We start from the raw sequence: 12,305 nt of genomic DNA on the forward strand, positions 1-12,305 counted from the left end.
AAGTAAACGGTCCAACCCATGGCAGCTTAGTGTGTACCCTTAGTGTGTAGCCAAGTGAATGGCTCATTAATAAGCCACTGTGTTACAAAGATGGGCTCTTGGGCTATAGAGGGGGACTTTTCCCTGAGGAAATTTGCTTAGGCTCAGGGATTTTTGTGATAAGCAAGAAAAATACTTAGGTGCACTTCATGTGTAAACAGCTCTCTGTCGTAGTCAAACTTAGCCTATAGCAAATTGGTCCAAATCAAAACAAAGGAATCCATCTTTGTGTGTGAGAGGAGAGTGTCTCTTTTGCAATACAAATTCAAACAGCCATTCCTTAGCTACACCAATGTAACACAAAAGATGCATGGTCCTAAACTTCCATTTTAAGTTGACTTACCTCTACTGAAGGAAAAGTCACAAAACATGACGAGTGTTTAATGATGCTCACCAAAAATACTAATGTTGAGTGCTGTTTCAACCAAAATATACATAAAAGAGGTTTACCACCAACTATCTGAAAATAGTTTATGCTAAAAAAGCATCAAGAGGATAGGACACAGAAAACAGAGCAAACAATAAACACGAGCAACAGGGTGCAACCAGAAGCACTTTCCAATCTGATACATTTCTTTCCCAAACCTACCTATTGCATTGACAAACTACAAGTGGACAACACAAGTGGCTTGAGTAGCTCAGTTGGTAGAGCATCAGACTTTTAATCTGAGGGTCCAGGGTTCGAGTCCCTGTTCAAGTGCCACACTATGGATGTAGCAGGAAATACAGGTGCTGTGCAAGCTCTTGAATTGCTTCCTTATATTGGACAGCAGTGCTAAAACTGCTACATTTCACACCTGTTACCAGCCAGTTCTTTTGCTCTTGCAACAATGTCCTGGCCCATTCCTCTCAACTGTACCAAATGATTCAATAACAGCCCATTGTCAATAAAAAAAGGTATTTCAGAAGCCGAAATAGCTCAGCTGGGAGAGCGCTAGACTAAAGATCTAGAGGTCCTTGGTTCAATCCCGAGTTTCGGCAATCACGTACTTCTCCGTTTACATTTAATACTCAGTCACATCAATACTGGTATGTTAAATGTGTGCGATTCCCACTCTTACCATGCTCTCAAAAGCTCTCATTCCTGGCTTTTTCCTGGAATTTCCCATTTCCTTTATCCAACAATGCCACTTATTCACAAAATCGCTTCCCGTTTGCATATCAAATAAATACATATACACATACACACCTTTTTTAAACGCATACTTCCCACCATGCTTCCATCCACTTGCCACTGATTAGTGGCTTTCTGTTTGTGCAAAAGTGGATGAAACAGAGAGAGCAATCACATAAGTAAACGGTCCAACCCATGGCAGCTTAGTGTGTACCCTTAGTGTGTAGCCAAGTGAATGGCTCATTAATAAGCCACTGTGTTACAAAGATGGGCCCTTGGGCTATAGAGGGGGACTTTTCCCTGAGGAAATTTGCTTAGGCTCAGGGATTCTTGTGATAAGCAAGAAAAATACTTAGGTGCACTTCATGTGTAAACAGCTCTCTGTCGTAGTCAAACTTAGCCTATAGCAAATTGGTCCAAATCAAAACAAAGGAATCCATCTTTGTGTGTGAGAGGAGAGTGTCTCTTTTGCAATACAAATTCAAACAGCCATTCCTTAGCTACACCAATGTAACACAAAAGATGCATGGTGCTAAACTTCCATTTTAAGTTGACTTACCTCTACTGAAGGAAAAGTCACAAAACATGACGAGTGTTTAATGATGCTCACCAAAAATACTAACGTTGAGTGCTGTTTCAACCAAAATATACGTAAAAGAGGTTTACCACCAACTATCTGAAAATAGTTTATGCTAAAAAAGTATCAAGAGGATGGGACACAGAAGACAGAGCAAACAATAGACACGAGCAACAGGGTGCAACCAGAAGCACTTTCCAATCTGATACATTTCTTTCCCAAACCTACCTATTGCATTGACAAACTACAAGTGGACAACACAAGTGGCTTGAGTAGCTCAGTTGGTAGAGCATCAGACTTTTAATCTGAGGGTCCAGGGTTCAAGTCCCTGTTCAAGTGCCACACTATGGATGTAGCAGGAAATACAGGTGCTGTGCAAACTCTTGAATTGCTTCCTTATATTGGACAGTAGTGCTAAAACTGCTACATTTCACACCTGTTACCAGCCAGTTCTTTTGCTCTTGCAACAATGTCCTGGCCCATTCCTCTCAACTGTACCACATGAATCAATAACAGCCCATTGTCAATAAAAAAAAGCTCTTTTTGTAGCCGAAATAGCTCAGCTGGGAGAGCGCTAGACTGAAGATCTAGAGGTCCTTGGTTCAATCCCGAGTTTCGGCAATCACGTACTTCTCCGTTTACATTTAATACTCAGTCACATCAATACTCGTATGTTAAATGTGTGCAATTCCCACTCTTACCATGCTCTCAAAAGCTCTCATTCCTGGCTTTTTCCTGGAATTTCCCATTTCCTTTATCCAACAATGCCACTTATTCACAAAATCGCTTCCCGCTTGCATATCAAATAAATACATATACACATACACACCTTTTTTAAACGCATACTTCCCACCATGCTTCCATCCACTTGCCACTGATTAGTGGCTTTCTGTTTGTGCAAAAGTGGATGAAACAGAGAGAGCAATCACATAAGTAAACGGTCCAACCCATGGCAGCTTAGTGTGTACCCTTAGTGTGTAGCCAAGTGAATGGCTCATTAATAAGCCACTGTGTTACAAAGATGGGCTCTTGGGCTATAGAGGGGGACTTTTCCCTGAGGAAATTTGCTTAGGCTCAGGGATTCTTGTGATAAGCAAGAAAAATACTTAGGTGCACTTCATGTGTAAACAGCTCTCTGTCGTAGTCAAACTTAGCCTATAGCAAATTGGTCCAAATCAAAACAAAGGAATCCATCTTTGTGTGTGAGAGGAGAGTGTCTCTTTTGCAATACAAATTCAAACAGCCATTCCTTAGCTACACCAATGTAACACAAAAGATGCATGGTCCTAAACTTCCATTTTAAGTTGACTTACCTCTACTGAAGGAAAAGTCACAAAACATGACGAGTGTTTAATGATGCTCACCAAAAATACTAACGTTGAGTGCTGTTTCAACCAAAATATACATAAAAGAGGTTTACCACAAACTATCTGAAAATAGTTTATGCTAAAAAAGCATCAAGAGGATAGGACACAGAAAACAGAGCAAACAATAAACACGAGCAACAGGGTGCAACCAGAAGCACTTTCCAATCTGATACATTTCTTTCCCAAACCTACCTATTGCATTGACAAACTACAAGTGGACAACACAAGTGGCTTGAGTAGCTCAGTTGGTAGAGCATCAGACTTTTAATCTGAGGGTCCAGGGTTCGAGTCCCTGTTCAAGTGCCACACTATGGATGTAGCAGGAAATACAGGTGCTGTGCAAGCTCTTGAATTGCTTCCTTGCATTGGACAGCAGTGCTAAAACTGCTACATTTCACACCTGTTACCAGCCAGTTCTTTTGCTCTTGCAACAATGTCCTGGCCCATTCCTCTCAACTGTACCACATGAATCAATAACAGCCCATTGTCAATAAAAAAAGCTCTTTTGGAAGCCGAAATAGCTCAGCTGGGAGAGCGCTAGACTGAAGATCTAGAGGTCCTTGGTTCAATCCCGAGTTTCGGCAATCACGTACTTCTCCGTTTACATTTAATACTCAGTCACATCAATACTCGTATGTTAAATGTGTGCGATTCCCACTCTTACCATGCTCTCAAAAGCTCTCATTCCTGGCTTTATCCTGGAATTTCCCATTTCCTTTATCCAACAATGCCACTTATTCACAAAATCGCTTCCCGTTTGCATATCAAATAAATACATATACACATACACACCTTTTTTAAACGCATACTTCCCACCATGCTTCCATCCACTTGCCACTGATTAGTGGCTTTCTGTTTGTGCAAAAGTGGATGAAACAGAGAGAGCAATCACATAAGTAAACGGTCCAACCCATGGCAGCTTAGTGTGTACCCTTAGTGTGTAGCCAAGTGAATGGCTCATTAATAAGCCACTGTGTTACAAAGATGGGCTCTTGGGCTATAGAGGGGGACTTTTCCCTGAGGAAATTTGCTTAGGCTCAGGGATTCTTGTGATAAGCAAGAAAAATACTTAGGTGCACTTCATGTGTAAACAGCTCTCTGTCGTAGTCAAACTTAGCCTATAGCAAATTGGTCCAAATCAAAACAAAGGAATCCATCTTTGTGTGTGAGAGGAGAGTGTCTCTTTTGCAATACAAATTCAAACAGCCATTCCTTAGCTACACCAATGTAACACAAAAGATGCATGGTCCTAAACTTCCATTTTAAGTTGACTTACCTCTACTGAAGGAAAAGTCACAAAACATGACGAGTGTTTAATGATGCTCACCAAAAATACTAACGTTGAGTGCTGTTTCAACCAAAATATACATAAAAGAGGTTTACCACAAACTATCTGAAAATAGTTTATGCTAAAAAAGCATCAAGAGGATAGGACACAGAAAACAGAGCAAACAATAAACACGAGCAACAGGGTGCAACCAGAAGCACTTTCCAATCTGATACATTTCTTTCCCAAACCTACCTATTGCATTGACAAACTACAAGTGGACAACACAAGTGGCTTGAGTAGCTCAGTTGGTAGAGCATCAGACTTTTAATCTGAGGGTCCAGGGTTCGAGTCCCTGTTCAAGTGCCACACTATGGATGTAGCAGGAAATACAGGTGCTGTGCAAGCTCTTGAATTGCTTCCTTGCATTGGACAGCAGTGCTAAAACTGCTACATTTCACACCTGTTACCAGCCAGTTCTTTTGCTCTTGCAACAATGTCCTGGCCCATTCCTCTCAACTGTACCACATGAATCAATAACAGCCCATTGTCAATAAAAAAAGCTCTTTTGGAAGCCGAAATAGCTCAGCTGGGAGAGCGCTAGACTGAAGATCTAGAGGTCCTTGGTTCAATCCCGAGTTTCGGCAATCACGTACTTCTCCGTTTACATTTAATACTCAGTCACATCAATACTCGTATGTTAAATGTGTGCGATTCCCACTCTTACCATGCTCTCAAAAGCTCTCATTCCTGGCTTTATCCTGGAATTTCCCATTTCCTTTATCCAACAATGCCACTTATTCACAAAATCGCTTCCCGTTTGCATATCAAATAAATACATATACACATACACACCTTTTTTAAACGCATACTTCCCACCATGCTTCCATCCACTTGCCACTGATTAGTGGCTTTCTGTTTGTGCAAAAGTGGATGAAACAGAGAGAGCAATCACATAAGTAAACGGTCCAACCCATGGCAGCTTAGTGTGTACCCTTAGTGTGTAGCCAAGTGAATGGCTCATTAATAAGCCACTGTGGCACAAAGATGGGCTCTTGGGCTATAGAGGGGGACTTTTCCCTGAGGAAATTTGCTTAGGCTCAGGGATTCTTGTGATAAGCAAGAAAAATACTTAGGTGCACTTCATGTGTAAACAGCTCTCTGTCGTAGTCAAACTTAGCCTTTGGCAAATTGGTCCAAATCAAAACAAAGGAATCCATCTTTGTGTGTGAGAGGAGAGTGTCTCTTTTGCAATACAAATTCAAACAGCCATTCCTTAGCTACACCAATGTAACACAAAAGATGCATGGTAATAAACTTCCATTTTAAGTTGACTTACCTCTACTGAAGGAAAAGTCACAAAACATGACGAGTGTTTAATGATGCTCACCAAAAATACTAACGTTGAGTGCTGTTTCAACCAAAATATACATAAAAGAGGTTTACCACCAACTATCTGAAAATAGTTTATGCTAAAAAAGCATCAAGAGAATAGGACACAGAAAACAGAGCAAACAATAAACACGAGCAACAGGGTGCAACCAGAAGCACTTTCCAATCTGATACATTTCTTTCCCAAACCTACCTATTGCATTGACAAACTACAAGTGGACAACACAAGTGGCTTGAGTAGCTCAGTTGGTAGAGCATCAGACTTTTAATCTGATGGTCCAGGGTTCGAGTCCCTGTTCAAGTGCCACACTATGGATGTAGCAGGAAATACAGATGCTGTGCAAGCTCTTGAATTGCTTCCTTACATTGGACAGCAGTGCTAAAACTGCTACATTTCACACCTGTTACCAGCCAGTTCTTTTGCTCTTGCAACAATGTCCTGGCCCATTCCTCTCAACTGTACCACATGAATCAATAACAGCCCATTGTCAATAAAAAAAGGTCTTTTGGAAGCCGAAATAGCTCAGCTGGGAGAGCGCTAGACTGAAGATCTAGAGGTCCTTGGTTCAATCCCGAGTTTCGGCAATCACGTACTTCTCCGTTTACATTTAATACTCAGTCACATCAATACTCGTATGTTAAATGTCTGTGATTCCCACTCTTACCATGCTCTCATTCCTGGCTTTTTCCTGGAATTTCCCATTTCCTTTATCCAACAATGCCACTTATTCACAAAATCGCTTCCCGTTTGCATATCAAATAAATACATATACACATACACACCTTTTTTAAACGCATACTTCCCACCATGCTTCCATCCACTTGCCACTGATTAGTGGCTTTCTGTTTGTGCAAAAGTGGATGAAACAGAGAGAGCAATCACATAAGTAAACGGTCCAACCCATGGCAGCTTAGTGTGTACCCTTAGTGTGTAGCCAAGTGAATGGCTCATTAATAAGCCACTGTGTTACAAAGATGGGCTCTTGGGCTATAGAGGGGGACTTTTCCCTGAGGAAATTTGCTTAGGCTCAGGGATTTTTGTGATAAGCAAGAAAAATACTTAGGTGCACTTCATGTGTAAACAGCTCTCTGTCGTAGTCAAACTTAGCCTATAGCAAATTGGTCCAAATCAAAACAAAGGAATCCATCTTTGTGTGTGAGAGGAGAGTGTCTCTTTTGCAATACAAATTCAAACAGCCATTCCTTAGCTACACCAATGTAACACAAAAGATGCATGGTCCTAAACTTCCATTTTAAGTTGACTTACCTCTACTGAAGGAAAAGTCACAAAACATGACGAGTGTTTAATGATGCTCACCAAAAATACTAATGTTGAGTGCTGTTTCAACCAAAATATACATAAAAGAGGTTTACCACCAACTATCTGAAAATAGTTTATGCTAAAAAAGCATCAAGAGGATAGGACACAGAAAACAGAGCAAACAATAAACACGAGCAACAGGGTGCAACCAGAAGCACTTTCCAATCTGATACATTTCTTTCCCAAACCTACCTATTGCATTGACAAACTACAAGTGGACAACACAAGTGGCTTGAGTAGCTCAGTTGGTAGAGCATCAGACTTTTAATCTGAGGGTCCAGGGTTCGAGTCCCTGTTCAAGTGCCACACTATGGATGTAGCAGGAAATACAGGTGCTGTGCAAGCTCTTGAATTGCTTCCTTATATTGGACAGCAGTGCTAAAACTGCTACATTTCACACCTGTTACCAGCCAGTTCTTTTGCTCTTGCAACAATGTCCTGGCCCATTCCTCTCAACTGTACCAAATGATTCAATAACAGCCCATTGTCAATAAAAAAAGGTATTTCAGAAGCCGAAATAGCTCAGCTGGGAGAGCGCTAGACTGAAGATCTAGAGGTCCTTGGTTCAATCCCGAGTTTCGGCAATCACGTACTTCTCCGTTTACATTTAATACTCAGTCACATCAATACTGGTATGTTAAATGTGTGCGATTCCCACTCTTACCATGCTCTCAAAAGCTCTCATTCCTGGCTTTTTCCTGGAATTTCCCATTTCCTTTATCCAACAATGCCACTTATTCACAAAATCGCTTCCCGTTTGCATATCAAATAAATACATATACACATACACACCTTTTTTAAACGCATACTTCCCACCATGCTTCCATCCACTTGCCACTAATTAGTGGCTTTCTGTTTGTGCAAAAGTGGATGAAACAGAGAGAGCAATCACATAAGTAAACGGTCCAACCCATGGCAGCTTAGTGTGTACCCTTAGTGTGTAGCCAAGTGAATGGCTCATTAATAAGCCACTGTGTTACAAAGATGGGCCCTTGGGCTATAGAGGGGGACTTTTCCCTGAGGAAATTTGCTTAGGCTCAGGGATTCTTGTGATAAGCAAGAAAAATACTTAGGTGCACTTCATGTGTAAACAGCTCTCTGTCGTAGTCAAACTTAGCCTATAGCAAATTGGTCCAAATCAAAACAAAGGAATCCATCTTTGTGTGTGAGAGGAGAGTGTCTCTTTTGCAATACAAATTCAAACAGCCATTCCTTAGCTACACCAATGTAACACAAAAGATGCATGGTGCTAAACTTCCATTTTAAGTTGACTTACCTCTACTGAAGGAAAAGTCACAAAACATGACGAGTGTTTAATGATGCTCACCAAAAATACTAACGTTGAGTGCTGTTTCAACCAAAATATACGTAAAAGAGGTTTACCACCAACTATCTGAAAATAGTTTATGCTAAAAAAGTATCAAGAGGATGGGACACAGAAGACAGAGCAAACAATAAACACGAGCAACAGGGTGCAACCAGAAGCACTTTCCAATCTGATACATTTCTTTCCCAAACCTACCTATTGCATTGACAAACTACAAGTGGACAACACAAGTGGCTTGAGTAGCTCAGTTGGTAGAGCATCAGACTTTTAATCTGAGGGTCCAGGGTTCAAGTCCCTGTTCAAGTGCCACACTATGGATGTAGCAGGAAATACAGGTGCTGTGCAAGCTCTTGAATTGCTTCCTTATATTGGACAGTAGTGCTAAAACTGCTACATTTCACACCTGTTACCAGCCAGTTCTTTTGCTCTTGCAACAATGTCCTGGCCCATTCCTCTCAACTGTACCACATGAATCAATAACAGCCCATTGTCAATAAAAAAAAGCTCTTTTTGTAGCCGAAATAGCTCAGCTGGGAGAGCGCTAGACTGAAGATCTAGAGGTCCTTGGTTCAATCCCGAGTTTCGGCAATCACGTACTTCTCCGTTTACATTTAATACTCAGTCACATCAATACTCGTATGTTAAATGTGTGCGATTCCCACTCTTACCATGCTCTCAAAAGCTCTCATTCCTGGCTTTTTCCTGGAATTTCCCATTTCCTTTATCCAACAATGCCACTTATTCACAAAATCGCTTCCCGCTTGCATATCAAATAAATACATATACACATACACACCTTTTTTAAACGCATACTTCCCACCATGCTTCCATCCACTTGCCACTGATTAGTGGCTTTCTGTTTGTGCAAAAGTGGATGAAACAGAGAGAGCAATCACATAAGTAAACGGTCCAACCCATGGCAGCTTAGTGTGTACCCTTAGTGTGTAGCCAAGTGAATGGCTCATTAATAAGCCACTGTGGCACAAAGATGGGCTCTTGGGCTATAGAGGGGGACTTTTCCCTGAGGAAATTTGCTTAGGCTCAGGGATTCTTGTGATAAGCAAGAAAAATACTTAGGTGCACTTCATGTGTAAACAGCTCTCTGTCGTAGTCAAACTTAGCCTATAGCAAATTGGTCCAAATCAAGACAAAGGAATCCATCTTTGTGTGTGAGAGGAGAGTGTCTCTTTTGCAATACAAATTCAAACAGCCATTCCTTAGCTACACCAATGTAACACAAAAGATGCATGGTCCTAAACTTCCATTTTAAGTTGACTTACCTCTACTGAAGGAAAAGTCACAAAACATGACGAGTGTTTAATGATGCTCACCAAAAATACTAAGGTTGAGTGCTGTTTCAACCAAAATATACGTAAAAGAGGTTTACCACCAACTATCTGAAAATAGTTTATGCTAAAAAAGCATCAAGAGGATAGGACACAGAAAACAGAGCAAACAATAAACACGAGCAACAGGGTGCAACCAGAAGCACTTTCCAATCTGATACATTTCTTTCCCAAACCTACCTATTGCATTGACAAACTACAAGTGGACAACACAAGTGGCTTGAGTAGCTCAGTTGGTAGAGCATCAGACTTTTAATCTGAGGGTCCAGGGTTCAAGTCCCTGTTCAAGTGCCACACTATGGATGTAGCAGGAAATACAGGTGCTGTGCAAGCTCTTGAATTGCTTCCTTATATTGGACAGTAGTGCTAAAACTGCTACATTTCACACCTGTTACCAGCCAGTTCTTTTGCTCTTGCAACAATGTCCTGGCCCATTCCTCTCAACTGTACCACATGAATCAATAACAGCCCATTGTCAATAAAAAAAGCTCTTTTTGTAGCCGAAATAGCTCAGCTGGGAGAGCGCTAGACTGAAGATCTAGAGGTCCTTGGTTCAATCCCGAGTTTCGGCAATCACGTACTTCTCCGTTTACATTTAATACTCAGTCACATCAATACTCGTATGTTAGTTGTCTGTGATTCCCACTCTTACCATGCTCTCATTCCTGGCTTTTTCCTGGAATTTTCCATTTCCTTTATCCAACAATGTCACTTATTCACAAAATCGCTTCCCGTTTGCATATTAAATAAATACATATACACATACACACCTTTTTTAAACGCATACTTCCCACCATGCTTCCATCCACTTACCACTGATTAGTGGCTTTCTGTTTGTGCAAAAGTGGATGAAACAGAGAGAGCAATCACATAAGTGAACGGTCCAACCCATGGCAGCTTAGTGTGTACCCTTAGTGTGTAGCCAAGTGAATGGCTCATTAATAAGCCACTGTGGCACAAAGATGGGCTCTTGGGCTATAGAGGGGGACTTTTCCCTGAGGAAATTTGCTTAGGCTCAGGGATTCTTGTGATAAGCAAGAAAAATACTTAGGTGCACTTCATGTGTAAACAGCTCTCTGTCGTAGTCAAACTTAGCCTATAGCAAATTGGTCCAAATCAAGACAAAGGAATCCATCTTTGTGTGTGAGAGGAGAGTGTCTCTTTTGCAATACAAATTCAAACAGCCATTCCTTAGCTACACCAATGTAACACAAAAGATGCATGGTCCTAAACTTCCATTTTAAGTTGACTTACCTCTACTGAAGGAAAAGTCACAAAACATGACGAGTGTTTAATGATGCTCACCAAAAATACTAACGTTGAGTGCTGTTTCAACCAAAATATACGTAAAAGAGGTTTACCACCAACTATCTGAAAATAGTTTATGCTAAAAAAGCATCAAGAGGATAGGACACAGAAAACAGAGCAAACAATAAACACGAGCAACAGGGTGCAACCAGAAGCACTTTCCAATCTGATACATTTCTTTCCCAAACCTACCTATTGCATTGACAAACTACAAGTGGACAACACAAGTGGCTTGAGTAGCTCAGTTGGTAGAGCATCAGACTTTTAATCTGAGGGTCCAGGGTTTGAGTCCCTGTTCAAGTGCCACACTATGGATTTAGCAGGAAATACAGGTGCTGTGCAAGCTCTTGAATTGCTTCCTTATATTGGACAGCAGTGCTAAAACTGCTACATTTCACACCTGTTACCAGCCAGTTCTTTTGCTCTTGCAACAATGTCCTGGCCCATTCCTCTCAACTGTACCAAATGATTCAATAACAGCCCATTGTCAATAAAAAAAGGTCGTTTGGAAGCCGAAATAGCTCAGCTGGGAGAGCGCTAGACTGAAGATCTAGATGTCCTTGGTTCAATCCCGAGTTTCGGCAATCACGTACTTCTCCGTTTACATTTAATACTCAGTCATATCAATACTCGTATGTTAAATGTGTGCGATTCCCACTCTTACCATGCTCTCAAAAGCTCTCATTCCTGGCTTTTTCCTGGAATTTCCCAATTTCCTTTATCCAACAATGCCACTTATTCACAAAATCGCTTCCCGTTTGCATATCAAATAAATACATATATACATACACACCTTTTTTAAACGCATACTTCCCACCATGCTTCCATCCACTTGCCACTGATTAGTGGCTTTCTGTTTGTGCAAAAGTGGATGAAACAGAGAGAGCAATCACATAAGTAAACGGTCCAACCCATGGCAGCTTAGTGTGTACCCTTAGTGTGTAGCCAAGTGAATGGCTCATTAATAAGCCACTGTGTTACAAAGATGGGCTCTTGGGCTATAGAGGGGGACTTTTCCCTGAGGAAATTTGCTTAGGCTCAGGGATTCTTGTGATAAGCAAGAAAAATACTTAGGTGCACTTCATGTGTAAACAGCTCTCTGTCGTAGTCAAACTTAGCCTATAGCAAATTGGTCCAAATCAAGACAAAGGAATCCATCTTTGTGTGTGAGAGGAGAGTGTCTCTTTTGCAATACAAATTCAAACAGCCATTCCTTAGCTACACCAATGTAACACAAAAGATGCATG

At 41.0% G+C, this 12,305-nt stretch overlaps 18 non-coding genes across 18 annotated transcripts; all 18 read left to right on the plus strand.

Moving 5' to 3' along the window:
• The first annotated feature begins 666 nt into the window (after positions 1-666).
• trnak-uuu (transfer RNA lysine (anticodon UUU)) lies at positions 667-739 on the plus strand. The gene has a single exon. It is a non-coding gene; the product is annotated as a tRNA-Lys (tRNA).
• A 208-nt stretch (positions 740-947) lies between these two features.
• On the plus strand, positions 948-1,020 carry trnaf-aaa (transfer RNA phenylalanine (anticodon AAA)). Its single transcript has one exon. It is a non-coding gene; the product is annotated as a tRNA-Phe (tRNA).
• Positions 1,021-1,996: 976 nt separating this feature from the next.
• trnak-uuu (transfer RNA lysine (anticodon UUU)) lies at positions 1,997-2,069 on the plus strand. Its single transcript has one exon. It is a non-coding gene; the product is annotated as a tRNA-Lys (tRNA).
• A 209-nt stretch (positions 2,070-2,278) lies between these two features.
• Positions 2,279-2,351, plus strand: trnaf-gaa (transfer RNA phenylalanine (anticodon GAA)). Its single transcript has one exon. It is a non-coding gene; the product is annotated as a tRNA-Phe (tRNA).
• A 976-nt stretch (positions 2,352-3,327) lies between these two features.
• Positions 3,328-3,400, plus strand: trnak-uuu (transfer RNA lysine (anticodon UUU)). Its single transcript has one exon. It is a non-coding gene; the product is annotated as a tRNA-Lys (tRNA).
• A 208-nt stretch (positions 3,401-3,608) lies between these two features.
• Positions 3,609-3,681, plus strand: trnaf-gaa (transfer RNA phenylalanine (anticodon GAA)). Its single transcript has one exon. It is a non-coding gene; the product is annotated as a tRNA-Phe (tRNA).
• Positions 3,682-4,657: 976 nt separating this feature from the next.
• Positions 4,658-4,730, plus strand: trnak-uuu (transfer RNA lysine (anticodon UUU)). The gene has a single exon. It is a non-coding gene; the product is annotated as a tRNA-Lys (tRNA).
• Positions 4,731-4,938: 208 nt separating this feature from the next.
• Positions 4,939-5,011, plus strand: trnaf-gaa (transfer RNA phenylalanine (anticodon GAA)). The gene has a single exon. It is a non-coding gene; the product is annotated as a tRNA-Phe (tRNA).
• A 976-nt stretch (positions 5,012-5,987) lies between these two features.
• Positions 5,988-6,060, plus strand: trnak-uuu (transfer RNA lysine (anticodon UUU)). Its single transcript has one exon. It is a non-coding gene; the product is annotated as a tRNA-Lys (tRNA).
• A 208-nt stretch (positions 6,061-6,268) lies between these two features.
• On the plus strand, positions 6,269-6,341 carry trnaf-gaa (transfer RNA phenylalanine (anticodon GAA)). Its single transcript has one exon. It is a non-coding gene; the product is annotated as a tRNA-Phe (tRNA).
• Positions 6,342-7,307: 966 nt separating this feature from the next.
• trnak-uuu (transfer RNA lysine (anticodon UUU)) lies at positions 7,308-7,380 on the plus strand. Its single transcript has one exon. It is a non-coding gene; the product is annotated as a tRNA-Lys (tRNA).
• Positions 7,381-7,588: 208 nt separating this feature from the next.
• Positions 7,589-7,661, plus strand: trnaf-gaa (transfer RNA phenylalanine (anticodon GAA)). The gene has a single exon. It is a non-coding gene; the product is annotated as a tRNA-Phe (tRNA).
• A 976-nt stretch (positions 7,662-8,637) lies between these two features.
• On the plus strand, positions 8,638-8,710 carry trnak-uuu (transfer RNA lysine (anticodon UUU)). The gene has a single exon. It is a non-coding gene; the product is annotated as a tRNA-Lys (tRNA).
• Positions 8,711-8,919: 209 nt separating this feature from the next.
• trnaf-gaa (transfer RNA phenylalanine (anticodon GAA)) lies at positions 8,920-8,992 on the plus strand. Its single transcript has one exon. It is a non-coding gene; the product is annotated as a tRNA-Phe (tRNA).
• A 976-nt stretch (positions 8,993-9,968) lies between these two features.
• trnak-uuu (transfer RNA lysine (anticodon UUU)) lies at positions 9,969-10,041 on the plus strand. The gene has a single exon. It is a non-coding gene; the product is annotated as a tRNA-Lys (tRNA).
• A 208-nt stretch (positions 10,042-10,249) lies between these two features.
• Positions 10,250-10,322, plus strand: trnaf-gaa (transfer RNA phenylalanine (anticodon GAA)). Its single transcript has one exon. It is a non-coding gene; the product is annotated as a tRNA-Phe (tRNA).
• Positions 10,323-11,288: 966 nt separating this feature from the next.
• On the plus strand, positions 11,289-11,361 carry trnak-uuu (transfer RNA lysine (anticodon UUU)). The gene has a single exon. It is a non-coding gene; the product is annotated as a tRNA-Lys (tRNA).
• Positions 11,362-11,569: 208 nt separating this feature from the next.
• Positions 11,570-11,642, plus strand: trnaf-gaa (transfer RNA phenylalanine (anticodon GAA)). Its single transcript has one exon. It is a non-coding gene; the product is annotated as a tRNA-Phe (tRNA).
• Positions 11,643-12,305: the final 663 nt, after the last annotated feature.

The sequence above is a fragment of the Oryzias latipes genome, chromosome 13 (genome assembly GCF_053564925.1).
Source record: "Oryzias latipes strain Hd-rR chromosome 13, Olatipes_Hd-rR_3.1".
In the NCBI taxonomy this organism is placed as follows: Eukaryota; Metazoa; Chordata; class Actinopteri; order Beloniformes; family Adrianichthyidae; genus Oryzias; species Oryzias latipes.